The sequence below is a fragment of the Octopus bimaculoides genome, chromosome 2 (assembly GCF_046866305.1).
Source record: "Octopus bimaculoides isolate indiv1 chromosome 2, ASM4686630v1, whole genome shotgun sequence".
NCBI classification, from domain to species: domain Eukaryota; kingdom Metazoa; phylum Mollusca; class Cephalopoda; order Octopoda; family Octopodidae; genus Octopus; species Octopus bimaculoides.
The window spans coordinates 97944055-97961457 of record NC_142929.1 but is presented as its reverse complement, the minus strand read 5'-3'; positions in this window follow the sequence as shown (position 1 = coordinate 97961457).

Genomic DNA, 17403 nt, shown 5'->3' with positions numbered 1-17403 from the left:
CTGTTTACGTTCAGATTCCACCAAGGTCGACTTTGCCTTTCGTCCTTTTGGGGTTGATAAATTAAGTACCAGTTGCATACTGAGTCAATCTAATTGATAGGCCCCCCCCTCTCCAAAAATTTCGGGCCTTGTGCTTAGAGTAGAAAAGAATTACTGGAACACTTGGTTATGTGACTGTCTGAAGACCAAACTTGAGAAGCTGGATATCACAAGACTCATACTCAGTCAAGAGATAACAGCTACAAGCTATCAAAGGTATTATCAAAATGTGTTCAATATTTGAGAAGTTTAGCTTGAAACAGGATTCATGCCTATACATATATGTATTTGCATCAGATGTAGTGTGCAAGGGCGAAGACTGTGCTGGTGTGGTCATGTAATGCATGTGAATGAAGACAGTTGCATCAAGAAGTGCCAAGCTCTAATTGTGGGGGAAACGTAAAAGAAATAGACCCAAGAAGATGTGGGATCAAGTGGTGAGAAAGGATCTTCGGATGGGCCTCACAGAGGGAATAACAGGGGACTAAGACTTCTGGCGGTTTGCTGTGTTTGAGAAGACTAGTCAAGCTAAGTAAATATGTGGTTGTCTTTGCATAAAGGCATGTCCCCTGCATCTCTCTTCAGTTGAGTGTTCCTAATCTCGCAGGCTCATGGGTGCTAGTGCCATGTGAAAAGCACCTGGGCCAAAGCCACATAAAATGTACCCATACTGGTGTTGCTTAAAAGCACCCAGTACACTCTGTAAAGTGGTTAGCTTTAGGAATTTCATCTAGCCATAGAAACCATACCAAAACAGATATGGAGCCTGGACAGGTCTTCAGCTGGCCAGCTCCTGTCAAGCCGTCCAACCCATGCCAGCAAGAAAAACAGACGTTAAAGGATGATGATGATGTCTATACATTCATGTGTACTATACATGTGTGCTTGTGTACATACATACATAGACACATGCACAGATGCATGTATACATACATAAATACATATACACATACATAAACACACATATACAAACATACACATATAAGCATGCATATATACATATACACATACATACATACATAGACACACATACACCTACATGCATACATACATACATACAAAGAAATAAAAACCCACAATAAGGTAAAAGCCATAGCCACTCATAATAAAAAGGAATACTGGTTAAATGTACCAGTGTAGACTTCAATAAAATGTAAGCACAACAGACCTGATATAATGATTTGGGGTAGAGAAGAGAAATTGTGCACAGTTGTGGAAATTAGGTGCCCAGCGGATGTTAACATAAAGCTGAAGATCAGTGAAAAAGAGAATACCTACGCTGGACTATTGAGAAATCTATAGTTACTCTATCCAGATTACAATTTCAAGTTTATATCTGTAATTATTGGGGCCCTAGGATATGTAAGGCACTGCCTAAATACTAATCTCGAAAAATTCGGCTTCTCTAAACCAGAAAGGAGAAAGCTAATTCGAAGACTACAGATCCAATCCATCACTGGAACTGTAAAAATCTGTAAAATTTCCAGAAGTTTATCATTTAAATATATATATGAGCATGTCTAGATATGTAACTATATGCATGAGTATGCATACATAAAACACAAATCTGCACGTACATACAAACAAACAAAAATACCCTGTTGATATTGAAATTCCAATGAAGCAGCCTTGGAACTAGGTTAGAAACCGGTTCTTTCTTTGTTGGCAAGAAATCTTGAAATAAACTGAATAATGACATACATACATACATACAAAAAGTTCTTCACTGGAGAAGAGTCGATGAAGATATATTTGAAACTCACATAAACCTTGGTAAATAACTATAGAAAGTAACTAATATGTTCTTTCCAATAACTCGGTCAGTCATTCATTGAAAACGAAATGAGGATTGAAAGTCTCTTAGATTTTATGTATGCATTTTAAAAGCATTTACAAATATTCTTGAATTCGATAGAAACAGGAACCCTTCTATTTATTGTAAGGTTTGAATTAGGTTAATCCAGATTCTCAACTGAACATCAAAGAAAAGTAAAAAAAAAATTCAATAGTTTTGATAGTTACTTCCCTTGTACCACGTTTCAAAGTTTCTGTGAATGTATCTGCGTGATGTTTAGAATGTGTCAAATCTAGAGGATGCTAGTTGAATTTGGGTGTGTCTGAAAGATAGAGAATCAATCGTCTCAGTCCCGTGTTCTTACTGTTTTTCCCGACGTTACCGTAATTTTTCCAACCTATTGCTTGTGTTACACAATATAAAACTTTAAGATATTTCCTGAAACATAAACCTCTCGTTCTCATATTACTTCAGATACCATCTGAAGAGCAAGATAGGGTTGGAGAGGAAGACCCTGCCACCGAGTGAATATGAAAAACGATGGAAAAATGTGGTGAGAAAGATGGGTGTCAGTAACCCAGCTTAATCATCGAAGAAAGGAAAGACGAGTTGCTGGACATTATAGGCTGCCGGGTTCAATCGTGTGAACCTGCTACTTTGTATAATTTTTATCATGAAATGTCTTCTAGGTTTATTTAAAAATAATAATAATAATAATAAATAATAAATAAATAATTGTGAAAAAAAAAACACACCAAAAAGTTCTCGTTTATAGGCAAAAGTAAGCCAATTTTTCATTTCAAGGCAAAAGTAAGCCAGTTTTTCGTTTATTCATAATTAAAATTTTTAATGTATCATTCGAACTCATACAACCTTTTTGTAATTGTCTGTCTTGTTATGTCCAATTTCTATGTATAATCGTATGATTGTAATAAAGATTCAGCATCGTTGTTGAGCAGGCTACGTACACCTGGCATTCCAACTCTTGTCTACTTGTCTCTTTCGAACTAACGAAACGTTGACACAAGCGTCACTTTTTGAAATAATAAATTTTTTTTTAATAATTTGAAACCAAATAAAAAGTTTCCGTCTTGTAAACTTTTGATTTTAAAAATCTTCATGACAGTCGACTATAACTTAACACTAGTAATGTTCTGTCGCTTCTTAACCGCATGGACTAACTAAAGCTTGTGAGTGGAACTGGTAAACCGAAACAGAAAGAATCCCGTCGAATGTGTGTACGCGCGCACGCATTTGTGTTTCCCCTATCTTGACGTTGCTTGTGCATTGTGTGATAGTTGTAGTAAACGAGCATCACTCATACAAGCGGTCTCTTTCATTTCCAGTCTTCTGCAAAAACTTGTTTGGCTATATTATGGGGTGTTTGTGTATATGTGTATGTTTGTGTATATACTTCTGTCTTCCTCTCTCTCAATCACTCTATTGGCATCTGTCATATACATTCTCTTTCATTCTCTCTCTCTCTCTCTCATCAGCAAACGTAGTTGCTTGCTTGCTCTCTCTCTCTCTCTCTATTAGCTTCTGTCATATAAAGGGTGGTCCAAAAGTAGGTTTACAGTTATCACGTAGGCACTTTAAATTTCTTTTAAAACATTTTATTATATTTAAATTTCTATCTTACAAACTGAAAAGGGAACTTGACGAAATTAACTAAATCAGCATAGAATAATGGTTTCATATTTTTTTATGATTAAGATGTAAACCGTTAATATATGAATGCGAAAGAGATAGTTGAATAACTGTAAATCTACTTTTGGGCCATCCTGTACGTTCTCTTTCTTCTTCTCATCAGCAAACGTAACTGTTGCCACTCTCTCTCTCTCTTTCTTTCTCTCTCCCCCCCCTCTCTCTCTCTCTGTCACCATTGACATAATCTGATACACTTGTTCTGTTTCTCTTATCTGGAAATTTGTCTGGAGAATTTTTGAGGCCTTGGGATTATCTCTCCTACTCATTCAGAGTCTGGTGCAATTGCTGCTAAGCATTTCTTTACCTTTCCTCAAAGTGAAAATAATTTCAATGAATCAAAATTTTTTAATCTTTTATGGCCTTTAGTAAATTTTTCTATGCCTTCAGTGTCCATGTTCATGCACCAGACCACTCCTTTAGCAAAAGACAGCTCTGAGTCGAGAACAGTGGAGAAATAATTGATGGCCTATGCTCTATAGGGAACAAAGGTTTTTAAGTAAGTTTTATGCCTAGCTTGAGTCAAGAAAGGAGGTTTGCTCTGCTGATGAAGCCTATTGACATAGAAACATGTTCACAACTGTTTTCTTGTCTCCAGAAAAAAAGAAAAAAAGCAACACTTTTTTTTTTCCTTTTTTGGGCATAGCACATTGATTCTGGAAAATTGTTGATTCCTTGAGATTATATCCATGCTTCTCATTTGGATTTTGTTATAATTGCAATAAGGTGTTTGTATATCTTCTCTTGAAGTGGAGATATATTAAGAATTTATCTTGTATGGTATTTAGTATACTTTTCTTCATTTTTGTTGTTCAAATTCACTGAATCATTTCTCATAGTTCATTTTTGTTTTAATAATATAAACAGCCCCTCTCCCTGGTCACTTCATCATTGATATCTCTTTCTCTCTCTCTCTTTCTCTTGACTTTACCTTTCTATACTCCTATCTACCACTCCTCTCTCCCAGATCACTCATTGAGACTGTGATTTAAGAACCACATGCACATGTGTGTGTGTGTGTGTGCGCGCGCGCGCACACACACACACACACACACACACACACACACACACACACACACACACACACACACACACACACACACACACATACATAGGATGGAAGTTTTAGCCCATCTGATGATCTGCAGCCTTTATTACTGCTATTGAAAAATGTGTTCTCTTCAGAAAACCATGCTTTTGGAACTCCTCCCTGTTCACATCTTTCCTTGTAACACAACAGCTTAAGTATTACATTAACAGCATCAATCACACTGGTCTTAGAAGGCCTACACTGGTTATGGCTACTGCCTCATCCTTCAGATTTAACAAATAAAAAGATTTGTAAATACATGGATGATGAGAAGAGGAGAGGCAAGTGAGTTAGACGTACCTGTATGGAGATGGTAAGAGACCAACCAAATCGAAGGAGCAGGGACCATTTTAGTTACACATCCTTCCAGACCTAGCAACTAAATATATTTCAAATGTACATAACTAGTATTTGAATTCTGAAGAGGCTGACAACAACTGAAATGAAATTGAGGTTTTATTTTTTATTTTTTATGTAGAACTCTTGTTTTGATGGAAATCATCTACCAACATTCTTTGTGTTGATATGTATGTTTTCCATAACAAAGGTGTTTATATTTATCCCAAGACAGTCTTTTCTGAGGATGGCAACATATGCTGTTTTAATAACAACATCATTATGCAGGGAGAGATAGTACCTCAATGGTATTTTTGTGTAGCTGCTGATTACATGCATTATGTCCTCTACAGAACAGTGATATAATTAACATTTGTGGTTGCATCTTGGGCATTCAAGGGCTTCACTGTCCTGTTTGTTTGTTAAATATTTCATATCTATCTCTTGATCATGAATTAAGGTGTGATCTGATATAATAATCACAAGTCCAAGAGCTGCTACATTTCATTTTATTAATATCATCCTTTTCAAGTTTAAGGGAAACATACCCATGCATAATCTTTTCATTGTAATTCAGAGTGTTCCTCTTCCAAGTCTTTGCTGGAGAAATGCTAATCCTGCAATTCAGGGTTCATATGGAAAGTCATTCATTAAGAAGTGAGTATTTCTTAAAGAGTTCATAACTGACCCACAGCCCACACAATGTTATTCAAGTCACTTTTGTGCACTTGGTTGATGAACAGAATGATATAAATAACACAGCACTCACAGGATGTCTGTACTGGTCTTGTGAACTTTGCTCCACTCTTTGTAATGGCATTTCATTGCCCTATTCTATATTGTAAATTCTTTATTCATTCTTTTAATTTTTTACCCACCTGGGTTGCTTAAGATGGCTTGTTTCTTTGTAGTATGCTTTGCAAATATCTTCCAGGTGTTCCTTCAGAGTAACAGCAGCTGAATATTGCCAGGTATTAGTATTCCAGTATGTGTTTTTACAGGATGTGGTGTGTGTGAGAGAGAGAGAGGGGGAGGTTGGTGATGGAGAGGGGTGAGGGGGAAAATATATATATATATATATGTAGGTGCAGTATGGTTAAGTGGTTAGGAAATCCATTTGGCAGTCATGAGAGCAAGTGTTATTCTCTATACACTTGGTTTCACTTTTACCTTGTGAATGAAACTGGCTACACAGAAACTGTATATAGCTACATTTGAAGGTACATGATTGTACCTGTAACTCAAACTGTACAGCCTTGTCACTCACTATTATCATAATTTTCTCAGAGAATTATGTAAAAGGTACATGTGTCTATGGAATACTCAGACACTTTCATGTTAATTCAAGAGCAGGTAATCAAGTTAATTGAAACAACTGATTCCTCTTTATCAAATGACAGATTCAACACCAAATAAATATGTGTGTGTTTGTATGTATGTATCATCATCATCATCCGAGCTTTGGAACTGTCCAAGAAAGTGAAGGCAAACTGCAACATCAGTCGTGGTTCTGTAAAAGGAAAACTTCTGGGTGAATGCAGGTTGATCATCTGGTATGAGGTGACAATGAGCCATAAGGTTTCTTTTGAAGCTCTTGACATGGCCCTTCAGGATCTGACACAAAACACCAGTCTCATTTGAGGTGTCACAGTCTTGCTTGCAGGAGAGACTTTAGACAAACCCTTCCTGTAGTTCCAATTGTGACAAGCTGATGAGGTAAATGCCAGCATAAAGTCGTCCTACCTATGGAGCAGTGTGCAAAAGCTAAGACTCACAACCAACATGAGACTGCTGACAGAACCTTTTCAAAGCAACTATTGGATGTTGGTAATGGCACTTCAGTTGGTGAGAAGGATGGTTGCGTAAGCTTACCTTTTGGACATATGGTATCTGATTTAAAGGAACTAATGAATAAGGTGTTTCCTAACCTGAGGAATCGGTTTACAGACCACAACTGGCAGAAAACCTGTGCCGTCTTAGCTCCAAAGAATGTGGCAGTTGATGATTTGAACATCAAACTTCTGGAACAGTTGCCAGGTGAGCGTCACATTCCATTGACACTGTACTCAACATCTATGAAGCTGTGAATTATCCAGTTGAATTCTTGAATAGTCTAACACCACCCAACCTCCCATCTCACAACTTACACCTCAAGATTGGGGCACCAGTTATGCTACTTCGAAAACTCAATCCTTCAAAACTTTGCAATGGCACACGACTTATAATAAAGATGATTATGCTAACAGTCTTGAAGACAACAATTTTGACTGGTAAAGCAAGCAGTGAGCTTGTATTCATTCCTAGAATTCCACTTATTCCCTCAGATATACCTTTCCAGTACAAACATCATTGAAAATGAGCTTTGCAATGAGCATTAACAAGGCTCAGGATGTGATAGGAATGAACCTTGTGGAACCAGTTTTCTCCCATGGCCAACTTTATGTGGGATGCTCAAGAGTTGGCAAGCCTAATCATTTGTTTATTTATGTTCCACAAGGAAAGACCAAAAATGTTGTTTATCAAGAAACTCTGCAAACTTAAGATTCACCAAATCATCAGATATATAAAACCAAATTAGCAAGTTAGAAAATCTCTATAAGAGATGAAAGTAGTAACTATACTAAGAAGTCACTGATCTTGCAACAAGGAAATTAGCTAGGATGAGGATGAGCACAAATAGCTCAAAACCATATAGTCTGGTGGTCCTGTCGCTGGGAGATGGTAGGGTTTGCTCTCCTGCTTGCAATATATATCACATGTAGATTGCATCATATCCTTCTGGGGTTAAAATGGTAGTAATGTCAGTTCCTACAGGAGAGTTGTGTTGAAGTGGTGATAAACATTACTTCTCAGTATAGTTACTGCTTTCATCTCTTATAGAGTTTTCCTAACTAGCTAATTTGTTTGGTGCAAGATCAATGACTGATTGTTAGTTATTTTCTATATATTGCAAGCTGGAGAGAGCTACTGGTATCTCTATACCAGACAAGTGTCCACCACTGAAGATGAGCACAAATAGTTCAGAACCATACAGCCTGGTGGTCCTGTCACTGGAAGATGGTAGGGGTTTGCTCCCCTGCTTGTAATATATATTGGGTGCAGATTGCATCAAATAACCAGCTGGAGAAGGCATCCTCCTGGGGTTAAAATGGTAGTAACATCAGTGTTGAAGTGGTGATAAACGTTACTTGCATGCATGCATGTATGTATGTATGTATCCATCAGATGTGTCTCAGACGGATCTATGACATTAAGTGGGAGGACCGCATCAGTGATCTTGAGATATTGGAAAGCTCTCGGTATGAAAGTATAGAAGCTCTTGTGTTGAAGCAAAGGCTCAGATGGAGTGGTCATCTGGTTAGGATGAAAGATTCAAGGATGCCAAAACAACTCTTTTATGGAGAGGTAGCTAAAGAAGAACGACCTCCACATAAACCAAAAAAGAGATATAGACTTGCTGAAGGTTTCCTTGAGAGATGCCAACATCTCTCCTAACACATAGGAAGGCATAGCTATTGACCGTGGTAGGTGGAGAAGGATTGTGCATGAGGGGACAACTACATTGTTGTTGCACTTCCAGATGGTAAGGGTCTTCCTATGACACTGACATGCAGTGTCTGTGCAAGACCGTGGCTCAGTAAAGCTGGACTCATGAGTCATCTTCGTAGTCATAAAGCAAGACTGATGATTGACTACCAGGCCGCTGGTGATGATGCTACACACCATACTAATCATGTCTGTCGGGCATGTGGAAGGGAGTGTGATTCAACAGGACTTAAACGACATGCAAAGGTACATGGAGCCCAATTACAACAACAGCCAGCTATTGCCAGTGAAGGTTTTGGATGCCAACTCTGTGCAAGACATTGTAGATCTTTGGCTGGGCTAAAAAGTCACATTCGATCATAGCACCGTTAAGTTAAGCTTCGTGCAATGGCCATACTCGATAATGAGGGGGAAGCCATCATGTATGTATGTATGAATGAATGAATGATTTTTGTTAAGCATTGTGCTCTGCGTCAGAGTGTAAGTATCTTGAGAGAAAAGCTGAACATTAGAAGCATCAGTTGTGGCGTGCAAGAGAGACGATTGCGCTGGTATGGACATGTGGTGAGAATGGAGGAGGATAGCTGCGTGAAAAAGTGCTACACCCTAACAGTTGAGGGAACCCGTGGAAGAGGTAGGCCCAGGAAGACCTGGGCTGAGGTGGTGAGGCAAGACCTTCGTACATTGGGCCTCACCGAGGTGATGACTACGGACCGAGACCTTTGGAAATGGGCTGTGCGTGAGAAGACCCGGCAAGCCAAGTAAGATCGTTGCCAGTGCCCCTGGACTGGTTCTTGTGCGGGTGGCACATGAGATGCACCATTTTGAGCGTGGCCGTTGCCAGTACCGCCTGACTGGCTCCTGTAGGATTTTCGAGCGAGATCGTTGCCAGTGCCCCTGGACTGGCTTGTGCGGGTGGCACATAAAAGACACCATTTCGAGCGTGGCCGTTTTCGTGCGGGTGACACGTAAAAGCACCCACTACACTCTCTGAGTGGTTGGCGTTAGGAAGGGCATCCAGCTGTAGAAACTCTGCCAAATCAGACTGGAGCCTGGTGTTGCCATCCGGTTTCACCAGTCCTCAGTCAAATCGTCCAACCCATGCTAGCATGGAAAGCGGACGTTAAACGATGATGATGATGATGTGCTATAGAAAAATAAATCAACTTCAGAATGTTGCTTGTAGAGCTCCTGAGGGATGAAGGGTAAAGTTGACCCAGATATGATTAATCACTGAATGTTGAAGGACAAAATTAAATACTGTATGGATTTCGTCTGACACATTTCATTTCTGCCAAATTACGTCATTTGTTTTGGAAAAATCTTATCACAAACATTTATCAATAAAAGACTATATGATGGTGTAATATCTCTGTAGACCAAGTTCAGGAATCATGTTTTGTTTTTCAACTAAAACTATCTCTCTTTATTTATATGGTTAATACCCTTGGAGAATGCATGAACCTCTCCACTATCTACTTCTATGTAAAATTGTGGTCTTGCACCCAAGTATAAAATGAACAGCTGAAAGGAAAAGAAAATACAATCATGTTGGCAATGATGTTGAAGGCAAAAGGATGTTTTCTGATATCTAGATGTGTGTATGTATGTTATTTGTGTATGTTTACAATAAATGTGACTGTTTATCCACACTTTTATATCTATTTATAATCTTTATAATCAGACATCTATTTGTGGAAAGAAGACATGTGTCCATAGGTTTCTTCCTTTTCATTTTCTTCTACTTAACATCACAACTGGAAGTTATTTTTATCAATGTCAGTTGTTTTTTCTGAAAATATCTTAAACATGCTGGCAACAGGAATTACATAAATTACACATTATTTTGAGTGATTAGACGAGAGAAAGTTCTTCAGTTGACTCATTCACATAACCAATGAAGAGGGAGCAGAAAGAAGAAGCTAGGTAGTCACTGCTGGGTTCACTAGAATTTTAATGGTGCCACAGCTATGAGCCAAAATAATAATTATAATAGACTAAATGTTATAAATACACATCAACATAATGTCTATTTATTTCATGCTTTATGTACTATATATAAAAACATGGTGTTTTGTCAATTAAACATATGGCTATTATTGTTTGATTAGATCCTGTTTTAGTACCTAAATACACCATTAGTAAGGAATCCTCTACAAAGTGATTTAACTAGCTAGAAATAGCAGCTAAATCTCCTTCATATTGCACCTTACCATTAGAAAAAAAAAAGAGAAGGATGCATTTGCTAATGTAACCCTAGACAAAAAGAGAGGATGGTCATGACTGGAATGCTTTTGATTAAGGGTTTACTCAGAGTTGAACTTGGGCTAAAGAACAACGGCACTGCAATTTTTTTACTGCCAGACACCTTTTTTGTCACCAACCCTCACCTGTTTCCAAGCAAGGTAATATTTCCTCATGGCCAGACACATTTTTCACAGAAGACTGGAAATGAACATCACTTGTATGATGATGCTCATTTACAATCATGATGTCAAGACAAGAGTACACATAAACACACACACACACACACAAAGTGTCTATTCCCCTGATCAAGGATGCTGTCTACCTAGGAATGGATACATGTACATGATGAATTCAGCCAATAATTACAAGCAGAATCAGAATCCAGAGTTGAGCCTGGTTAAGACAGGCTTGGTCTGAGGTCAAGTGGCTTCTATAATCCTACTGGAGAATTTGAACTTGGCAGTATTGTCACTTTTAATGGTGCTGTTGCTGCTTAATCCTAGGTAAGCCCTGAATGATCAAAAACATTCCTGCCATGACTATTTCTGTCTTTCTATTTTCACAGAACTAGATTATCCTATGTTTTTTGTTTTGTTTTTTGTTTTTTTTAGTCAGTAGGGTGTAATTTAAAGGTGTTCTTTTCTTTTGCAAAGGGGTTGAGTAACCACATGTAAATTTCCTAACTCATTGTGCAATACTAACATGGTGTCAAGTCTATTTGTGCAATTAGGGTTTTACATTTTATTTTTATTGTATCTAGGGAAGGTCATTACACCAATAATAATAAACTCACATACTGGTGTGTTTATTATTATTGGTGTAATTATCCTCCCTACAACAAAATTCATTCCAACACACAAGTTCACATTGAGAATCTTGCAAACCAAATACAAAAACAAATTATTTTATTTTTGACTATCATGATTTTAGTATGGTTTTATTGGCTGGACATCCTTCCGAATATCAGTCACTTTACAGCATAGACAGGATTTGTTTTATTATGCCATCAGTATTAAGAAGGTTGTCAGAAATGAAGTGTTTTCATTTGACTGTATCAAGTTCTCCCCCCCCCCCCCCCGAATTACAGGTCTCATATTCAGGTTGCCCTTGTAGTGATGTAATTTTGAGGGTCTTCATGCATGCACAGGGTTGGAATCTTCTGGAAGGCCTGCCAGAAGTTCCCTCATGTGCATGCGCAGAAAACTAGCAGCAGCAGAGGTCTCTTGTATCTCAGACTCGAGATGCAGCCGCTGAACTATGTAGATGTGTCCTTAGCAGCTCTCTGTTCGCTTCTGCTGCTGACCATTATTTGACCAGCTCGGTATTTGACCGGCTAGGTATTTGACCAGCTCCGTTTGACTCCGACTTTGCTGCTTCCACACCAGACCTGGCTACTGATTGTCCTGAGGTGTAAACATTTTGTACATACAGAATAAAAGGATTGTTTTTATGTTCAGATGTTTTCTTGTTCTGCTAATTTTCCTCTAACATTTATGTAAGGAATTGTGTGGCACCCTTTCAGTGCCAACCAATATTTATCATCTTACACCTTCAATTATGCTTTCTTTCTCCCAGAAGTAAAACTTTATCTGAAATAATAGAAACTTCACTCCAGCACGGCACACTGTCTTAAGTAAATTTACTTATATTCACACATACAAACATATGCACACACATACCGGCAGACAAAGTAACAAAGAGTGGAGAAGTCAGTTCAAGTGGTTTATTTGAAAGAATAACAATCCAGTGTGCAAGTGTTGTAAATGTTTACTAACAAGCATGCATAAATCAACTGTACCTGATCATGAGAAATTTTGAAAAAAGTTAGTAGTAGTGTGTTCTAATTTCAAACAAAGTCAAAGTAGTGAAGTGGAAAAAACTTGAAATTAAATATAGTGCATAAACAGTACGTCACTATATCAGTATATCACTGAATTAAACCATGAAAATAAAAGCAGTGTACTTGAAAGTGTTAAGTTACATCCAACAAACTACACATGAATCTGATCCAAATGTTGCTCTGATTTTGCTTGAAATAGTATTTGACCAGTTAAAAATTCAAAATACTTGTTAACTGTCAAATCAATTGATATAATGTGCTTGTATGTGAGGTATGTTCCCCACAAGTATCAAAGGGTACAGCCATTCATTTTAGGGATAATTCCGGTTACTTCAATGACTGGTGAAAGTTTATATATAAAGCAATTGAACAACAAATGACATTCATATAAATGATTGTATAAGACTAACATTAAACTAGGGATAGATGAAGCAACTAATATTAGTATGCAGCATAATACAGCATTTTCAAGATTCATGGGTTGAAGGAATCCCATAGATTTGTTGAGAACATAACCTTTCTAGTGTTTGTGCTATGATAAAATGCACCAAGTGCACTCTGTAAAATGGTGGATGTTATGAAGAACATCCAGTTGTAGAAACGAAGTCATGACTAAAATGTATGAGTGAGCTGTAGTTTCCAAGCCAGTTAGGATGGCAGTAACTCCAAACAAGAACTAACTCAAATTGTAATGACCTGTCCAACCCGCGCCAGTATGGGAAGCAGATTTAAAATAATGATGTGTGTGTGCACACACATGTGCATTATCATAATCATCATCATCACCATCATTGTTATTATTATTATTAGGCAGCAAGCTGGCAGAATCATTAGCACACTGGGTGAAATGCTTAGCGGTATTTCATCTGTCTTGATGTTCTGAGTTCAAATTCCATCGAAGTCGTCTTTACCTTTCATCCTTTTGGGGGTTGATAAAATAAGTACCAGTTATGCACTGGAGTTGATATAGTCAACTAGCTCCCTTCCCTCAAAATTCTCGAGGTTTTGTGCCTAGAGTAGAAATAATTGTTTTATGTCCATATTCCTTATTCTTTGCTGGTATGAGTTGGACAGCTTGCCATAGTCTGAAGTAGTTTTTATTCAAAATTACAGCTTTCCTAGACAAGCCAGAGAACCTCATTACACATGTGCATGTAAGTAGGTGCTTTTCATAACACCAATCACTTTTCAGAATGAACTACACACACACACACTCATATATATGTATGCATGTATGTGCATATGTATGCGTATGGAATGTATGTATGTATGTATGTATGTATGTATGTATGTATGTATATATATATATGTGTGTGTATATATATGTATGTATGTATGTATGTATGTATATATATATATATATATATATATATATATATGTATGTATGTATGTATGTATGTTTGTATACATGTATATATGTTGTCAATTTATCATATATCCAAAAAAGAAGAACACTCTAAAGTATGGAGTAGTAAATTATTAAAGTAACAAAGTTAATGTCTGGTCATAGAGTGACCAATGGTTTTGCATCCACGAATGCTGTAGCTTCACAGACAACTCATCAGACTCTAGTCAGAAGACATTTTTAACTCTTCCCCTCTTGCTAGTCACTTGAATTAAGTAAGCAGTCCAGGGAAGACTCATACCCAATGATTGGTGTAGCAGGATCATTGTAAACTGCTACAAGGAAAAAGATGTATTAAAGAGAGACAGTTATAGAGGTTTAAAATTATTGGATCATGTTAGGAAGATTATGAAAAGGGTCATAATATAATCTGAAACCCTCTTGTTTGTTGCATATATTAATGAAATGGATGCCATCTTGAAGCATAGGTAAAAAGGAATGGATCCTACATAGGGTGATGGGGATAAATTTAACAGTTTGCATCGAAAGAATAGAAAACAATATCCTGTCCAAAAATGAAAGTATTTTTAAAAAATCGAAAGTATATAAACTAGAAACTGGCTGGGAGATAACAGTTTACTCAAAGTAGCCACCTTCAGATTCCACACTTCCTCAAGACGGCTCTGGAACCTAGTGCATTTGTTCCTCACTGTGTCCCTGGGAAGATATTCAAACACCTCCTTGATCTTGGCCACAAGCTCTGCATTGGTGTTGCAGGCAGAACAGTTGGTGTCTTTCTCAACAGCGCCTCACATATAGTAATCCTTGGACTGGTAAAGTTATAGAAATTCTCCAATAAATACTTCTGATTCTTTGTACAGGTATGGCGAGAAGCCAAATCCTGGTGCCACACATATGGCCTTCCAGCAGTAACCCTCTCCAGCCAAACTTTGACCACAGTCTCCAACAGTTTCACATAGTCATCTAAATCGAGCCTAAGACCCTGTTGAAAGATATGAGGGTGGCATGGTGTCATCCTTACTTGAGACACACTGAAAGACCATCACAATTTGGGAGACATTGGTTTTCATGATGTCCATGTCATGTCTTACAGCCTCAACAATATTCATAGAGCACTGAGCAACAGTCATGAGGTCAGCATTTTGATACCCAGTGTGAATCATCATGATACAGGTAACTCTTTTCAAATGACTTCAAGTCCTCCATGTCAGCTAACTTCTCAACTACATTGTAGCAGAAGTATGTTTATGATTTGACTGTCTAGCCTTAAATACCCTGATATTGGCTCATACATGAATTTCTACAAGTGGTCGCATGTGATGGCATATACATGTGATGGCATATACATCGATTGAGTCTTTCTGGATTACACAGGCTATCCAATCCCATCACATGACAGACCAGCCTAGCACAGGCAGATTATGCTTGTTTGCTGGTGCTCCTAATCAGCTTTAAAAAGAGGAATCTTTCCCGCTATTCTTCAGTGAGGTGGGAGGCATGACTGAGTTCAGATCTCAGCTTTGATGCATTATGTCCGTTCCTGTAAATCATGTCACATATTTGTTTCCTGTTCTATCAAGCACACATCACCAAGATCCAACTGCATGAGAAACCAATATGTATATTTTCTTCAGACAGTATTATTCAAAATGTACCGTCTACTGTACCTTTCGTTAGGTAGTTGAATAGTGTGGCAGTCAATTACAACTCATGTTCTTGTATTTTTTTCTGCTGTTATACCTGACACATTTAGACTCAAGAAATTGTAATTCTATGAGGGTCAGAACTATGCTACTCAACCTCCTAAAACATCATTAATCTTTATGCTCTCTAATGCTATTGACTGTTCACCAATACATCAAGCTGTCACTAAAAACAAAAAAGGAGACATTAAAAAATCATTAAATTTAGCCTGAACACCCTGTACATTATAGACCATTTCTGCAATCTGACCAGACATAATGCAGCAATGGATAGCTGAATGGCAACTCAAGCTGGTGGGAGGCAAATGGACCACCTTATATTGTATACATTTTGAGAGGAAAACCACAAAATTTTCCTACTTCTTCTACAACACAAACTTTAAGGAATTCACTGGTGAACATGACCTGGACATTTTTGTCAACAGTGATCTGCCTTGGATGAATCACATTTCTAAAATTGTCAAAAATGCAGACCGTGTCTTAGCATCACTCTGTAAGACTTTTGTCAACTACCAGCTATCTTTTTAAAGCTGTCTATAGTTATGACATATTCACACTTACAATTTGTATCTCCAGTTAGGAACCTCAGTCTTGTCCTGAATATCAGTCTACTGGGAGCTGTCCAGAGATGTGCAACCAGACAAAATACTCTCTGTTACCATGTCTTGAATGTCTTGCTTCTCTGGGCATTGACACACAAGTTTCAATGTCTAGCAACTGATTTGGTAGAAGTTCATGAGATTATCCACTTCTTTCCAACAACTTTGGCCATGTTTTTGAAACCAGTACTTCTGCTGTTCATTGACATGCTTATAAAATCAAAAGCAGCACAACATCCCTGACTTTTGGAAATATTTTTCTTGCTTAAAATTCTCAAAGCATGGACTAAACTACTCACATTGGTTGTCAGCTGTCAGAACATCATCATCATCCTCATTTAACATCTTCCTTCCATGCAGGCATGGGTTGGATAGTTCGATAGGAGCTGGTCAAGTGGGAGCCTGTGCTTTGCTTCTGTGTCTGTTTTGGCATGGTTTTTATGGCTGGGTGCCCTTCCTAACACCAACCACTCTGTAGAGTGGCTGAGTGCTTTTTATGTGGCACTCACACAGTCGAGGTCAGATTTGGCATGGTTTTTACAGCTGGCTACCATTCCTAATGCCAACCACTTTACAATGTGGATTGGGTGCTTAAGTGGCACCTGCACAGGCAGGGTTACCAAGTGACTTTGTAAGACAAAGAGTCTTTGAGAGGGGAGGGGACATTGGAGGTGATCTTGTGTCAGATCCTGAAAGAGTGTGACAGAGAGGCAGAAACAGATGTCTTGCTGTAGAGGAGGTCCATGGTTACCCAACCAGAGAGAGAGGAAGAGAAAAAGAGCAAGAGTTAACAAGAATGAGGGCAGAAACAGTTACCTAGAAAGAGAGTGGGAGTTAACAAGAAAGAGGTGTGCTGATGTAAAGGAGATACATGGTTACCTAACCAGAGCTAAGAGTAAGGGAAGGAGGGAGAGAGAGAGTGATCAAGAATGAAGACAGAAACAGGTTTGTTGCTAAAAGAGGGAAAGTGATCAAGAATGAGGGCAGAAATAGGTTTGTTACTGGAGAGGAAATACATGATTACTCAGAGGGGAGAGTAAGGGAAAGGGAGAGAGAGAGAGGGAGAGAGAAAGAGAGTAGGAGACTGCAAAAGCAACAAAGGAATGGTGGCAAGTGCCAGGGTATACTTGCAAG